The sequence below is a fragment of the Danio rerio genome, chromosome 7, assembly GCF_052040795.2.
Source record: "Danio rerio strain M-AB ecotype USA chromosome 7, GRCz13ab, whole genome shotgun sequence".
In the NCBI taxonomy this organism is placed as follows: Eukaryota; Metazoa; Chordata; class Actinopteri; order Cypriniformes; family Danionidae; genus Danio; species Danio rerio.
In genome coordinates, this window is record NC_141027.1 from 37237226 (window position 1) to 37249410 (window position 12185).

General features: G+C 35.0%; 2 protein-coding genes across 14 annotated transcripts in view; both read left to right on the forward strand.

The window, feature by feature from the left end:
* The window catches only part of LOC147843130 (uncharacterized), a 553038-nt gene that overhangs the window by 292292 nt on the left and 248561 nt on the right, over window positions 1-12185 (forward strand). The gene's annotated exons all lie outside the window — the stretch shown is intronic.
* sall1a (spalt-like transcription factor 1a) overlaps window positions 1-12185 on the forward strand; it is a 411399-nt gene that overhangs the window by 36361 nt on the left and 362853 nt on the right. The gene's annotated exons all lie outside the window — the stretch shown is intronic.

Below are 12185 nucleotides of genomic sequence, written 5' to 3' on the forward strand. Positions count from 1 at the left end.
ATGAAATGTTTCATACCTATGTGGGTATATATTAGTGTGAGCCTATGGGAAGACACTTCCACCTAAAAGCTAATTCCTTGCGACCTGCAAATTTGTTGTTCATTATAATCCCTGATAAATTATCAAATTAAATCACGAGTTGCTTGATTAACAAGTTTTAATCAAAGCCCATTTTTTCAAGGGTAAGAAACTGCTTTAATTCAACTGATTTGTAGAAAGAGAGATTTGTTCAGGATCTAAACAAATGAGTCATTGAATCATTCACTCATCTGATTCATTATGCTCAATATGATTTCTGCTTTGACTTTGTTTGGATACTGCTGAGTAAAAAATATACGTAAGTAAATGGAAATTTAATGTCTATACATTTCATGTTACTCAATACCTTGTTTATTTAATGAAACTTGCAGTCATGCTATTTGTCTGAAATACCAATTGTACCTGCTTTATCAATCTCATATTATTTGGATAAAACTGACATTTTATTTTGCCAAAGCAGCTTTATAATATGATAAATCTCAAACAACAGCTCGTTTGCTCATGTAGCCTTGCTTAAAGAGATTATCTTTATTACATGATCATTTTAATTTAAGAAGGTCAGACTTTATTCACTTGCATTCGCATTTGTGCACAACAAACACCACCAGTCCAGTTTTCTCTCATCAAGATAAACATTAGCTGTTAGCTTCAAAGTGTTATGAAATAAATTACCACCCACAGACCACAGAGAATGAGGAAAACTAAATGAGGCACTGCTGTGATGTTCTGTCTTCACCCGCTAAAGTCAGAGCTAACAATGAGCCTTTGCCCTTCTGACAAATTATTCATCATATACATAGTTGATGTAAAGGAAAAAAGGGCTTCCTGTCACATATGAGAACATGCATAGTCTACCTGAACATAGCCTACAGTTATTTTTATGTGTGTAAATGGGGTGCAGAGTGAAATGGCAAGCAAAGGCCATTACTCGAAGCTAAATTATGTATAAATAATGCTGAACATTACTTGTAGTTATATAAGCTTAGTTCAGTTCCTGTTAGGGTGTGGATTGTATAATAGTGTGAGAGATGACTAGTTACTCAAGCTATTGTATTAAATGTTATCAGTAATAACATGTACAAAAATTGTGTGTGTATACATCTTGTGTTCACCAAATTTTAGCAACCAAATGTCTTTACAAGTAGTACCAGTAAACTCTGACCTTGCTTTGACAGGTGATTTATACACTATCTAACAAAAGACTTGTCGCCTATCCAAGTTTTAGGAACAACAAATAATAACTTGACTTGTAGTTGATCATTTGGTATCAGCACAGTATATGAAAGGTAAAGGCTCCTAGATTGTTTATTTTACCAAAATAAAATATGATCATGCCTTGATTTTTAATTATTTAATTAGGACAGTAAGGTTTGACTGCTAAGACGAAAGTCTTGTCACTTAACAGAAATAATATACAGTATACAATATAATGACATGGTGCAGTGGAAAAAGAATTCATATTGTGTATGACTCCCATGATCTTACTGGACTGCATTCATATATTTCTGCAATGACTCAAATAACTTAGTCATAAAGTCATCTGGAATGGCAAAGAAAGCGTTCTTGCAAGACATCCAGAGTTCATCAAGATTCTTTGGATTTACCCAGCAGGCACAGGACATCAACATGATGTCAGAATGATTCTGTACCCCAACGTCGTTGGATGTTTTATTTTGATTGGAAATGAAAATTGGGTTGACATCAGAACTCAACATCAGGCTATAACGTCAATGTCTAACTTCGAACAGATATTGCATTTTGGTTACTTTCCAACGCAAAGCTTGATGTTATGTGGACGTTATCATTATGACGTCTATCAGATGGTTGCCACACCTGATGAATAAATGTCAGTATTTGACGTTAATATGATGTTGGTTTAAGATGTTGGCTCAACCTTTGATTTTGGTCATTTTCCAACACCACATAAAATCAACCAAATGTCAACTTCATTACACATCGTTATTGGACATCAAAATATCATTGTCTCTAGACGCTAGTGACCTAAATATAACATAATATTAATGTCTTATGACTTTGTGTGTCTGCTGGGCATTTTCAAAGCCTCCTCCTTCATCTTACCCCAGACATGCTCAATAATAATCATTCTGGTGACTGGGCTGGCCAATCCTGTAGCACCTTGTCCATCTCTGCTTTTTAGGAACTTTGATATGGAGGCTGAAGTATGAGAAGGAGCGCTTTCCTGCTGAAGAATTTATTTGCCCTCTACTGTGGTTTGTCTGCCATTCACTCAGCAGATCTCTCGCACATCCCCATACTGAATGTTACCCCAAATCATTACTTGTCCTTCATTGAACTTGAGTGATTTCTGTGAGAATCTTGGGTCCATGCAGGTTCCAGTAGGTCTTCTGCAATATTTGTGATGATTAGGATGCAGATCAACAGATGATTCATCTGAAAAATCTACCTTCTGCCTCATGATTTCCAAATGATCAACTACTGTATAAGTCAAGTTAATATTTATTGCTCTTACAACTGGGATTGACGACAAGACTTTTGTATGTGTGGGTCATTTTTCTTGTGGCGACCAAAAATAATTTAATAAATATTTATTTTGGTCCCCACAAGGAAAACAGCTCATAAATCATAATAGATAATATATTATATAATACATTTTGAAAATATTAAATATTATTTTTAAAGTTTGTTTGTGAGGATTGGGTTTAAGGGTGGTAGACTGAACAGTATAAAAATCATTGTCTATGAGAAGCCCCCCTACATAGATAGGGTTATATGGTTTGGGGAGTTGTATTCCTGACATATAAAAATACCAATGAATTTTGACCTTGTGGGGACATTTTTTGGTCTCTATGAAGAAAATATTTTATGAATATAAAATATGAATGAAGCATTTTATGTTAACATGTAGAGTTTTTTTTCCTGTGAAGGTTGAGTTTAGGGGTTGATTGTTAGGGGAAGGGGATATAATCATTATCATTACGTCTCTGTGAAGTCCCCATAAAGATGTGTGTTTGTGCATGTGTGTGTGCACAAGTTTGTCTGTGAAATATTTAAAACTGCACACATTTTGAACAAATTGCCATGGGGGGGAAATAGATAATTATAATACCATTTTCAACAGACGCATCTGGCAGTGCTCGTGTAGGGGTTTGAATTACCTTTTCCTTATCAGAAAGGTTAAAGGTACTGTTTTTCCTTTTAGTCTTCAAACGATTCACTCCGCTACATTTAGTAGTCCAATAAAAGTCCCTTTTAAAATGACTCCTTTTAACAGCAGGACAGTTATCTCACAGTGAAGCGGTAAACAGCATGGGAACAGACACACAGAGAAAGACCTCATTTTACTGTTAAACACTGCTTCCCTCTGAACATGTATATTTTTCTGCAAATGTGTATTTCCTTTGGAAGGCAGCTACACGGGAAGATAATGGTGGAGATAGAGATGTTTGTGTAGGAGGATTAAACAACAGTCCTTCATTCAGAGCTAATGCATTCAATTACCTGGCCATGCTGACGGCAGTCTCTTCACGGAGAGCTGTGGGTAAGTGGTTGCATTGTTGATTACCTGAAGCTCCTCCAAACACAAAGACCCAGCTGCTTTCTCATGTCTCTGCCAATGACAGAGAGCCCGTCGGCCTTGGGAGAGGACAACGAGAAACCATCTAAACGAGACCGGGGGGAAAGTAAAGAGAGAGACGTGAGGGGAAACAGATAGAAATTACATTTGTTTCACAAATGTATTCACGGACATCTGCACTGAAATGAATAACGCACTATTTACATACCACTGAGGTGTGGTTTATTTTATGACCATTAATGTTTATTATGTTCATTATGCAAATGGGTAAAAATTACAGAATTATCATTCCTTCTGCTACAGCTGGCGTGATTGCATCCATGCAGAATTAATTAATGCAGAAATACTGAAATGTCATAAAATATGTTGAACAATAAATCTAACTTCTCTCAAAAAGAGTGTTAAATAGAAATGGCTGTTTTGGCTCTGTACAGTACAATGACTAAACTGTCCAATTAACTTCATATTTGCTAATTTATGCCTGTTTGCTGCATCGTATTAGACAGTTTACCAGAAAAGCAATTGTCGTTTATTCAGTCACATGAGTTGCTGTCACAAAGTCACATGAATTTATTTAGTAGATATTAGTGGCTTAACAGTACACGTATTTATACTGAAACCAAAATTGGTACAGGGATTTTAGTTGTGGATGAGTGTTGTTTTTGTTGTAAAACTATTTGTTTTAGTTTAAAATCACTTCAATTTTACAAAAAAATTTATAATTTTAAATTTTTTTTTTTACAAACAGCAGCGGAGCACAAATGATTGTGATCATCCCCCATGTGACTGTACTGTTTACATTTCAACTGTCAGGGAAAGAGCTAGTAAACAACGGCCATTTTGTATACAACACTAATAAATATGCTTCCATCATGGTTTACACACATTTAGGAAATGTTATGCACAATCTAGTTTCCATATTTTTTTATGTACAGTGCTTAGCATATATAAGTACACCCCTCACAAATCTATCTTTTAAATTTATATTTTTAATAGGAAGCTGTACAATATTTGTGCAAATACATTTGATTAGTCAGTACTGAAGCCAAATCTGGAGCTTATCTAACAAAATAACTTACGATAATAATTCAAAAACTAGCACTCTCATATGTATATGTTAAAAATATTAAATACAAATTTTAAAAATAGGAAAAATCAAGAGAAGCAAAAAATTGGGAAATTTAGTTGAAACTTTGTAGGTTGTAATATTTTTTTGCAATATTTTGCCTAAATTAATTTGTTTTATCTTTCAATTTCTAAATTTGTTTGGTGACTAAAATATAATTTGAATAAATGTATCTGTTTTCTTTCTTTTTTTTATTTTTTTTATTTTTTTTTACATTTTCCCAGTGTTGGATTGCGGTTGGAAGGGCATCTGTTGCATAAAAAATATGCTGGATAAGTTGACGGTTCATTCCACTGTAGTGACCCCTGATTAAGAAATAAAATTAATGATTGAATATCTGTTTAACAAATCTGTTTTGTTTAAATAAACCAAAATACATTGTCTATATTCGGCAAGAAATGGATAAAAATATTCATTTTTAAAATGGAGATTACTCAATTATGCTGAGCACTTTATACCAATGTTTGCATATAAGTAGATTGAACATACTGAAATGCTTTTGGAATCCAAATCCTCTAAAGGATTGTAGGTCTGCATTAATTAGGGCCACAGGAGGTGGGAACACTTCCCAAATGACATTATAATTTGAATGTCATCTACACTTACGTTGGTCTGTTTTTTTATTATCCTAAGGGTTTCCATAATCCTAGACCAGGCCGTATTCTGAGCAGATGCTGTGATGCTCATGGAGGAGTGGAGAGTATGAGACTGATTACTGAAAGACCCCAGTGACAGACAAGTCTCTGCATTGATTCTGTAGGCTAGCCAGTACACCAGCCGGTTACCTACTCACACTCGCAGCTTTTCCACATTAAACGTCCAATGTTCTTCAGCCTCTGCTGCCGAGACAGCAGCTTTACACAGGAAGTTGGCCAGAGGAGAAATGGTCATGCCCAACAGAGCCTGGTTTTCCTTAACTTTTGTCATTTGGTGAAGTTTGTTCCTCAACACTGTCACCACTGGCTTGCTTAGTTTGGGACTTGTGGAGCTGCACATGGATGCATTTGCTGTCAGTGTTTGGACTTTCAGCAGTGAAAATTAAACCACACTGAACCAAACTAAACTGAACTTCAACTCTGAAAACTGGACTGACACAGTTTCAATCTACTGGAACTTCTATGTTAAACTGCTTTGACACATAAAAGTGCTATAGAAATAAACATTAATTAAACTGAATTTAATTCAATTGAATTGAAGCTAGTAACTGTCTGTGGTCACTTCAACATTCTACATCCAGCAAGATGATTTAGAAATGTTTGTCTTGTGTTGTTCAGCAGTTTTTCCCTCAGTCATCAAAAACAGTGAGCAGTAGACCAGTTAGCATAGATTAACCTTGGATCTCAAATTTCAGTCTGGTTAAGGAGGGATATGTTGACCTGTAGCAGAACAGACCTTCCCTTTCTTCTGCTTCAAACACACCCACTCAAATACTCTCGCACAGTTAGTTTTAGAGAGCTAAACTGACTAACGTTTCATGAATCTGTGTTAATCTAAATTAACTTAGCATCCTTTTTTTCACAACACATTTCCTTTTAATGTAAAAATATCACATTTTTGTAACTGAATGTTTCTGAGAGTTATCAGACATGACTATTGTGGTTTTCTCTGATTGACTAGTTCAATAAGTTAAAACTAAAAGAAACTTAACTGGCCTATGAAAACAAGAACGTAGGAACTTATGATAAACATTTGCATCCATCCTGCCACATAGCTTTACAAAGGCTCATTTCCACTGAGCGGTAAGGTTTGGTATAGTATTACAGTAGGTATGTATTTATTTCCAATTCCATTGTAAGAAGTAACAAAATAGTAAAGCATACTATTACCAAACCATTTATGGCACCTACTGTTTACCACAAGCAGTACAATTCCAAAAGGGTAGAGCTACACTTGCTGCTGAACAACAACGAAAGAAGGTATATTTTTAAGTGCACATCCAAATCACGACATCGTAATAATACAGTGTTGGAATGCACACCATGCTCAATCAAAGCTCGTCATGTAACATTGTCTTGTAACAAAAAGCCACATGCCAAGAAGCAAGAACCGAATCTGCTGTATGTCCTCCATTGTTGTTTACAGGACCGCTAGCACACTTCTAAACGTGGAAAGTGCTCTTAATTTGCATGCTATCGCCATGTGTCTATATTAAAAAAAATGAAATTGAGTGTGCAAAGATGCACTATTTAAACAACCACACTCTCAGGTAAACAAGCTATCATTGGGGTGGTACCTTTTCAAAAGGTACAAATTTGTACCTAAAAGGTCCATATTAAAACCTCAAGGGTACATACTGTATTAGTACCTAAAAAGAACAAAAGTGATTCTCTTAAAATGTTTTGGTACTAAATTATACTTTTGAGGTACCAATATGGACCCTTTAAGTACAAAAGTGTACCACCCCAGTGACAGCTTGCATTCTTTTATTTCTGAGAGTGCACCTATACAGCTTTTTTTTTTTTTTTTTTTTTGAGTGAGAATAACATTGATTGCTACTTTCTAGTATTTATGTAAGCCTGATCAGTGTGACCTGCGCCAAATCATACTTTACTGTACTGAACTGTACCACTCAGTGAAAATAAAACATTAAACTCCTGGTCCAGAAATCATCCAAGACCACATCACCTCCACCTTTTAATGCCTTCTTAAATCATTTTAGGTTCAGTCTTTCTCAGGTTTGATAATAAACATAGTGTTTTCCTTTTACCCAAAATAAATGCGTCTTGTGTCCAGCACTAAAATTAATTTTGGAGCAGTATTTTTTCCACACAACTTGCTCCTGCACAAAAGTTTGGTTTTGTCTTTTGATTCTTTCTGCTGATGTAATGTTTGAGGGGCTTTCTGTCCTGATTGAGACAATACTGTATGTCCGGATACATCCTTCATCACTGAACTGTTTGTTCATTGATATTCTCTGTATTATTCTGTCCAGTCTCATGCATTTGTCTTATGTTTTGGGGGACTTGAATTTATTAATTATATGTAAAAAATTCAAGAAATCACTGATTTCTTTTATTTTGATCAGTGTTCTTTTTCAAATGTCTAATGAAAATGTTTACACTGCACTTTAGAATGTATGTAACTCCTGAAATATCCTTTAATAAGTTTGATTTTTAAAATATATATTTAAGAAAATATAGGTTGTGTTCTAATTTTTATCTTAACAGTACATTAATGTAATGTTTTATTAATTTGATTCTGCTGTTAAGACATGACTCTGTACTAGAATGTACTTCCATGCGGAGCGGGTGGAAGAAGAAGGAAAGTCACATTAGCCATTACCAAATTTGCAATTTGAACACTTTTTTTTTTTCTTCGTCAGATTAACTTGCACAGATTAGATGTTTACCTAAAGAATAAGAATGTGCCCTAGCAAAACAAACATTGTACATTCTGATTTCCCACAGACTTTAATAAACAAATGCAAACTCCATGTTGTTTTGGCTGAAGCTCTCCCTATAATATAAGAACAGCGTGCTCCTGGCAAGCCTTGATAATAACTTGTAAAACAACATCATGTCTGTCAGAAACAGGATCTTCAATGTTTCCTATTTAATGTAGCACTGACCATCACATGCTGAAATCCCGTCTCATGTGTCTTATATCCCATATATCTTATCTCCCTTAAACAGTCTACTTAAAGCGTGGCAGCAGTTTTTTTTTTTTTTTTTTAAGCCTGTGCTACATTACGATGCACATTTGGATCTGGTGCAGCTACATTAGCTCTATTAATCTTTCTCCCAGCTGCCTGGGAAAGCTCACTGAGCACAGTGCTCAAATTTAGGATCACATCTGCTGTCAGTATGGCCCAGAATAGCAGCTCTGCTTATGTAAAACCCTTGTATGACTGGATAGGGCTAGGCTGTTAGCAGGGAAGGGGGAGAAGGCCTGGTCTTAGCATATTATGTGCTGGTGCAGAATGCCTGGTTGAAATTAGATATAATGAAGCAAAGCTAAACAGGACTGGACACCAAGTATTCCTGAAGAAAGTGATCATTTATCAGAAGGGCAGTTGGACATAGTTATCTACTCTATTGAGGATAGTTTATGATGGGTTTTTCTCAAAAATCTTTATCTGAATAGAACAATATGAACATAAACTTGATTAAGCTGTTCAATATATTCACTTTCATATAATTTAAACTATTTAAAATGTGCTTTTAGGAAAACATATATTAAGATACAATTGTTGCTTTTAATAAACCATTAACTTGCTATAATAGTTATTAAGGTGATGGGTTTAGATATTGGGTTGAATTACACATGTAGTATGGGATCATGTGTAATATTTACTTTTTTAGTTCTAATAAACTGCAGATTTCTTAATATTAGGCAGACAATAAGCCACTAGTTAAGCGTTGTGTTGAATATTGACAATTGTTTTTAAAGTATGTTTTTAAAAATTAACCCAGTTTTGTTTCTTGACTACAATGAGTACAATACGTGTGCCAAAATTATAATTATTCTACCACTCGTTGAAGAAGAACAGATTTAATGAGCCCCACTTACATGTTATGATCCGGAGGAAGAAGAAACTGGTCCATATGAACTGTAACAGGTATGGACAAAGTCCCTGTCAAAGTCTGACAAAGTCCCATGCATGATAGTTTCTGCTGCACCTTCCTTTAATAGCAAATAGCAGACAAATCCCACGCTGTACCGTAGGTTTATTGTATCAAAAATAAAAAATAAATGACAGGAACAAACGCAGCACTAGGTTGGCTATAATGTCACATTGTTGTGAAAATTAACTTTAACCCTTTATTTCCCTCAGTTGAATCTCCATCTATCAGTGATCTTCGCGTCATGATCCCCTGCGCATCGCTAGTGTCTGAAGGAAAAGGCGCATTTACGTTTAACCGGATCTGGCACTTCATATTTGGTCATGTACCATCATGTGGTCATGTATCGACGTTGACACGTTTAAGCATAAGATCTGAACTCAACGCGATTCATTTATTTGACTTGAGTCGACTATTTTGTTAAAGAATCAATCGTTTAAACAGTGCACTTTCAGATTTAAACCTCAGCTGGATGTTTTCATTCACTTAGTGCTGTGTTACACACTGCATGGAAGGTCATTTTTAATAATTTAATTTTTCATCTTCGAAAAATAAAAAATGTTAAATTATATATGTGTAAACAAACATTCCTAACCATTCTAGTTTTTAAAATATGTGGGGTTTCAGCCTGTGTTTCCAGTTTAACACCTGAATCTAGGTTTAGCACTCTTTTGTAATCGTTTGTTGTTATTTTCTCCGGTCTAATGGTTTTTCTTTTAGCACTTTACCCTTTTCATTCTTATTTCTTCCAGAGTTTGGTATAGCTTCTTCTTTGAAGCTCTTTATAAAAGAGGCTTCTGAAACTGGTGTTTAGCATGTGCTGTTCAATGAAACTTCCAGCTGAGCACCAGTGAGAGGCTGTCTCTTACAGGCTGTGATGTAAGGCCTGTTCTCTTGTTGTGCATCTGGGTCGTCTATCTGTCCTGCTTAGATTCAGTCTGCTTTCTTCTTTGAGTGCAAGAAAACCTTTCTCTCTTAAGGATAGAAAGATGTGCTTGTAGATAAACGTGTTTGTGTTTGCAAATTTAAACTAACAAACAAACTAAAATTTATTAGAAAGCAAATTCCATTAAAAGAACTTGCCAATTATTAAAATCTGCGGAAATAGTTTGAATTTCATAACATTTAAAGACTTGGTTTTTGAATATAAGATCACGTGTTATCACTTAGATTAGGAGTTACTGATTGATTAATTAATAGGTTGGTTGGTTTGTTTGTATTTATGTATGCTGATTTATTATGTGCATTTAGACCCTGGCTGCACAGTGGTTAGCACTGTCACCTCACAGTAAGAAAGTTGCTGGTTCTGGCTTGACCAGTTGGTGTTTGGGTTCGTTTGGGTTTCCTCCAGGTGCTCTCCAGGTGCTCTGGTTTTCCAAACAGTCCAAAAACATGCGGTATAGGTGAATTGAATAAACTTAATTGGCCGCAGTGTATTAGTGTGTGTACTGTAAATGAGTGTATGGGTGTTTCCCAGAACAGGATTGCAGCTGGAAGGACATTCGCTGCTTAAAACATTTGCTGGAATAGTTGGCAGTTCATTGCACTGTGGTGACTAGTGGAATAGAGACTAAACCGAAAGAAAACGAATGGATGAGTATAATGGTATTGGTTCAATGAATGAACCCATGAACAAACAAAAAACAAATTAAAGAAATAAAAATTAAATGTGATCATTTATTTTATTATTAGCTATTTTTCTCAAAATGTTTTTAAAGAGATTTGCTGAAAAACAAACAAACAAATAAATAATTCTCATCAATACTTATTCATTAATGATACTCACACTCAAATAAATACATAAAAATACATTTACTCAAACTTAGTGGTTATAAACTTTTATAATAAAAAAAAAGTTTTCTGTTAAACCCAAAACAATATATTCTAAAGAATATTGACAAAAGGCAGCAACTGACATCCATTCATTCATTTTCATTCATTCATTCGTTCATTCATTTTCTTGTCGGCTTATGGTGAAACAAAAAAATACTGTACACAGCAAATCCATCAGAGTTAAATTCTCGGTGTTGAAGCATTTCAGAGTAAAGTGTTGACGTTAAAGAGTTAGATTTTGATAAATGAATATAATAAGAGTTAGAATTGATTTTATTCAGTGCGAAATCAAGGAGTTAACTTTTCAACACTTGGTGGTGTTATTTCCAACATCCGGGAATTCATGCAGCCCCAGTCACTGAAGAATTTTCCAGACGCCATTTTCCATCTGAGGTTTAGAACAGCAACTGGTGAATCAAACTACCTAAATGTTGGTATTTTACTGACTTTCTTTAAGGAAATACAGTTGTAAACATATTGTTAAGTTAATAACTTTAGAATGGAGTGACAATTTTAAACTTCTGCGGTTCATTCATGGTCGTTTGTGTATCTAGCTTAACTGCATTACTATTCACTTCTTTTCAAGAATGTTTTTATATATGCTCACGCATACATAGTGCATAAAAACATCAAATGTACATTTTCAACACATTTCTGTCACGCTTAATTCCATTTTGTGCGTTGTTACCCATCTGTAAAATAAAATCGACACTTCTCCTTTAATTCCAAGCAAACTAGCGAGGGAATCCCCGGAGCAGCCTAGCCTAACTTACTCTGCCTGGATGCTAACGGCAACACAGGACGGTTTCCATGAGCTCTGGAGAGTTTCTAAAACATATCTGGTGAGTAAATTAACATATGCTTACTTGTAAAAGGCTTCCTGACTAAAACATATGATTGTTTGTTATTCGTGTACGTTAATTTGGTTATTTTAAACACCGCGGCCCTTTTAAACTGGTTCATTCGTGGCCGTCCATATACCGTTACCATTAATAGTCCATAGACTCGCGTGATAACGTAACGTTACGCTTGAATTATATTAAGTGTTCACAACCGGAATGTTAACATT